This window comes from Palaemon carinicauda, chromosome 2 (assembly GCF_036898095.1).
Source record: "Palaemon carinicauda isolate YSFRI2023 chromosome 2, ASM3689809v2, whole genome shotgun sequence".
In the NCBI taxonomy this organism is placed as follows: domain Eukaryota; kingdom Metazoa; phylum Arthropoda; class Malacostraca; order Decapoda; family Palaemonidae; genus Palaemon; species Palaemon carinicauda.
This window is the reverse complement of record NC_090726.1, coordinates 120,021,024-120,026,023: the sequence shown is the minus strand read 5'-3', so window position 1 is coordinate 120,026,023 and position 5,000 is coordinate 120,021,024. Positions and strand designations below refer to the sequence as shown.

At 40.8% G+C, this 5,000-nt stretch overlaps 1 protein-coding gene across 2 annotated transcripts in view; it reads right to left on the bottom strand.

The window, feature by feature from the left end:
• Positions 1 to 3,840: 3,840 nt before the first annotated feature.
• LOC137626665 (uncharacterized) overlaps positions 3,841 to 5,000 on the bottom strand; it is a 16,830-nt gene continuing 15,670 nt past the window's right edge. For both annotated transcript variants that reach the window (XM_068357690.1, XM_068357683.1), the window contains one exon: positions 3,841 to 5,000. This exon is cut by the window's right edge and continues 1,839 nt beyond it. The gene's annotated coding sequence lies outside the window, so the exon portion shown is untranslated.

The following is a 5,000-nucleotide window of genomic DNA, read 5'->3' as shown; positions in this document are numbered from 1 at the left end:
AGCCATTTTGTTCCGATGGAAGTTCCCTCCAGCTACTTTCTACAGTATAATATTTCTGCGATTGATATTACAAGAGGATTAACGTCAGGTATCACAGGGTTTCAACCCTCGGAACGACTATCCAAAGTTATCTTGTATAATCAGGGACGTATCCTAAGATAACCATAGGTATCTGCACCCCGAAAAGACATTTCACAGTCTCTAAGGGGAAGGATAAGTGAGGAGCCGTTACATATCCTATCACCTTTCGGTGCTCCCATACGACCATGCCACTTCATTCCACGTCGCAGCTGAGCTACTGTAAAATAGAAGCCTCCAACAAGCAAAGGGGTGGGAGAAAAAAGAAGTAACGGGCGGGCCATCAGGACAAAATGGCTATATCACTCAAAAACAGATTTTTCAAAATCCCTTTTTTTGGGCTCGAGTCATGTCGTCCTGATGGATGTCTACCAGAGAATTAGCTATACTCGGTGGGAGGCTTTGCATAAAAGACCTCGAACCAAATGCTCCCCACCTATGTGACAAAGCATAAGTATTAATTTCTAAACCTGGGAACCTGAAAAGGAAATGATGAAGTGCATTTTCCATTTTTTTTTTTTTCCTGAAGCAAAAACTTCTGTTTACTCATTGTTAATAACAAGCTGAAGGGGTGCCCCAGGACGCATTGTGGGTTATGTTGTTGCCACGGGGTAGATAACACCACCTCAACCACCACATAATGACTCGTCTCCTCCAATTGCTTCATGTAATGCCTGAAAAAAACCCGAGTGGACTTCCAACCAGTATATGTCTGCAGTCCCTTAATAGACATATACTGGAAAAAGTTCTAGAAGGAAGCCATATATTTAGGGCCGAGACCCGAAGTCTTACGAGCCGGGTCCGCTCTTCATATAAAGTAAGTAATCTTATTTCGTAACTGGTTTAGAGACAATTCAGATCCCACTGTATCCTTTTGAGACAGAAGACCACCCTTAAACTGCACTGCTCTCAGCAAGTACACTTTTGGACAGTGTATTAGACACAGGAAAGGATCACCATGAAGGGGAACTATTTCCCAAAGACCCCAAGGTGAAAATGGAAGTTAAATTTTTTGTTCGAAAAGTGGGATCAGGGTATAACTTAACCTCACCATTTTCCACAAATTCAATGTATTTCTCGTCTCTAGAAATCGTTACAAAGTCACTAATCTGAGCACCGGAAGCCATCGTAATTAAGAAGATAACTTTCTGAGTGGGATTCAGAATAGTATCCTTTTGATTACCTATGTCTGAATTGAATTGCAAAACTTTGTCCAAAGACCAAGCGATAGGCTTCAGTAGAGCCAACATCCGTAGCCTTGCACAAACCTTCAGAACTTTTTTGAAGAGATCCGAGTAAAATTTGACATCAAAGGCATATAATATAGATCTAGTGAGGGCTGAAGTATACGCCGAAATCGTGGAGGAGGCTAGACTTTAAACATGCAAAGTAAGCTTGAAACTTAAACAAAATCCATAGTAATCAACCCCGGATTTATGTCTGACATATTTGACCCATTCGGTCCATGACGTTTCATACTGAGTCATGGTTCTAGACGACTCATAGTTTCCACAAATACCCACTCATAACGTTGAATTTTCAATTCCATTCCCAGGAATAGGGTGAAATCAAACATGAGATGAGGATTGTACGATCTCCATGATGAAACATAAACAATCCCCTGGTGTCCATCCTGAGACAGCATTGAGTTAGTTACGGCATGAGTTGGGATTCAAATCTGTGACCATGGGAAACCAGTTGCTCATTGGCTACCAAAGAGCCACCAGAGCTGCCATTGAAAGATCTACGCCTGTCCAAAACCTTCACGAGGAGATTAAACAGTGGAAACAGGCAAATCGACATCCAACGACTCCCATCCAGGGACATTGACGAACTTTAATGTCCATGCTCACTGCTGCTTGAACCACTTTCGGTGCTACTTAGCAGGGAAAAATCCTGCTGAAGCCCATTGCAAACAGATCCACTTGAAGGCCAGAGATTTGATCTCACTGAAGGGGATACGTTTAGTGCCAACCTTTCGTCTGATCCAACATAAAGATGGTTATCATTGCATGTTTCAAATGAGGTGTCCTCGATTCTTGTCTGTGGAATCAATAGACTATAACTCTGTTAACGAGGTTTAAGTGGATATGAATGTTCTCTTTTAGGTATAAGTTCATGAGGGACAAGAAGACTGCCATGGACTCCAGAATATTGATGTGGTATTGTGAAAATTTCTGAGACCAACAGCTTTGCACTTCCCTGGGTGGGTTATGACCCACCCAACCTCCCAACGAGGTGTCTGAACAAAGTGTCACTACTAGAGGAGGAAGGCGCAACAGCAACGTCTATGAAAGACTTATGGCAGTGGACCACGGTCTAGGATGCTTCAGCAGGAAAACTGGGACCCTCTCCTGATGGTCAGGAAGAGCATTGGAGGCTCTCCTTCCCCAAACTCTGTTTGCATCTTTGAGCCGTACATTGAGGACAAAATTTGTGAATCATAAAGATCCTCAAATCTCCTCTTGAGCGTCGCCTGGTGATCATCCCAGACTAGAACAGGGACTTAACTGACGTCTCTATTTCCTCCCCCTTGAGGGAGGAATAGAACGGAAGTGAGACATAAAAATCATAACTACTCTCCAACTGCGGGAAGTCCTGAGCTGGAGTCAGTTCTGTTTTCTTAAGGTTAGTCTGAAGTCCAAGGGATTAGAGAGGAACCAAAAACTCAATTGGCTGCTTCCGAGCACTTTGTGCCCGGGAACTCACACTAGCCAGTCAACCTGGTATGCCTCTTCTTAAAAACCTGTCTACTTTATTTGTTGTATGACTACGTCAGTAAACTTCATGAAAAACCCTCAAAGCTGTGCTGAGCCCGAATGGCATAGTTCCGATTACGTATATCTTTCTCCACAGGCTGCAACCAAGGTAGGGGGATAAGTGTCGACATAACCGACAATACAAAGATCAGTAAAATCCATATGGACAGTGAAAGCCCCTGAGGGTGGAAAGGTCCATATCTGTGAAATAGTGAATAGTTTGAGGTAAGCTCGAAACTGTTTGGCCCACAAAATAGACAATCTTGAAAGCTCATAGATCTCATGCCTGTTCCAGACAAGGAGATGTTCCTGAAAGAATCTCCTGAACTGTGGTGGCTATTGTTACTACTTTCAAGCAAACCCGTCGGGAATAACTTTTTGTGTCCAGGGACTGAAGAACCCACAATACTTGAACAGGACTAACTGTCCCCCTACCGGAGGCCTTCATTATTTTGTGTTAAGAACATGAACTGCTACCACCACTGCTGTTTTAAGGTCCACGATCCCTGGACCTGCCTCCACAGTCAAGATGGCCTCGGAAAACAACCCTTACTCATACATAGGGTGGAGAGCCAGGGACTGTGACAGCACTTATAAGGGCACAGCATAGACATTCCGAGGGATAGCGGCATGAGATAGAACAAACTACTTGCCATGATAAGTCAGTTTGTGAGACATCTGATACAAAAATAGCATCGAGATGTCATTCGACCAAACACTTCATGATCCTTAGGCCTTGACATATAGTGTTTAAAAAGTCCATATTTTTTGCCTAATATTCGATGTGGGAAGTTTATTTAAATGTTGCTCTTCGTTAAGCCTACAGGAATTTATATTACCATCTGTCAGTAGTAGTCGTTTGTAAAAAGAAATACTATGCCAATTGGTTTTATCTTAGGTCTGGAAAAATATATTATACACTGTTGATATGTTTATAGTTCCAATAATTTTTTTTTCTGGTCAGGATTTGTACAGAAACGCAGGCTGGTATGAACTACTTTATTTACACTGAGATATGACAAAAAAAAAAAAAAAAAAAAAAAACTTCCCGCGAACGGAAAAGTAGCTGAAAACATTTACATTGAAAAAGGTTACAAAATTATGACCGAGTTGTGTAATTTCACACCTGGTAGTGAGCTTACAGGTTACATTATTGTGAGAGGCTGTAACTAGCCGTAAGTGCCACACAATATACAATGAAGGAATGATGAAAATTGTAAATATATTTGACTTACGTAAGCAAAATCATTTCGTACATAGAAAGTACAAGCTTACAATATTATATATCAGACATTGATTTTTGTCTTAGAAATTAATCAACGTCGTTATTGGAGTAAATAAATAAGATTTTCGAAGTCGTCTTGGTTTATTTGGAAGGATCGTTTTCATGACGTCTATGGGAGGTCGTGTTTTGCTACCGGTTCTTTCGAGAGATGAAACGTACAGCACAATACAAATCTAAGAAAGTAACTCTGGAAGAATAAAGATAAAAACATAAAGGATATTTTGTGTCTGTACTATGGAAAGGTACAATAGATACAACATTTATACAAAGTCATTCAACAGTGAAATAGAGAAAATCAGAAAGGATTACTCCTGGGATTTATTGATTTGGACACATAGGCAAGATTTATTGAGATGTGTGAGAGAGAAGGGGTTTTCTGAAATGTGTATCAAAGTGGTACAATACATGTCTGTAACGACACAAGTTACAAGCTTTGTTGGAACTATAGAAGAGATTTCTTTAACTACAGAAGAAGAGTCCTTGGACTACAGAAGAAGAGATTCTTTGAACTACATGAAAGAGATTCTTTGAACTATAGAAAAGAGATTCTTTGAACTACTGAAAAGAGATTCTTTGAACTACAGGAGAAGAGATTCTTTGAACTACAGGAGAAGAGATTCTTTGAACTACAAAGAAGAGAGTCCTTGAACTAAAGGAGGAGAGATTCTTTGAACTACAGATGAGATTCTTTGAACTACTGGAGAAAAGATTCCTTGAACTACAGGAGAAAAGATTCCTTGAACTACAGGAGAAAAGATTCCTTGGAGAACACTGTTTGTTGATGACACTATTTTGGTAGAGTTGAAAAGAGGAGTCCCTGGCACAAGAAGCGCATCTTGTCACACCCTTGCTTGGCTGCGAGTAACCAAACAGATAGT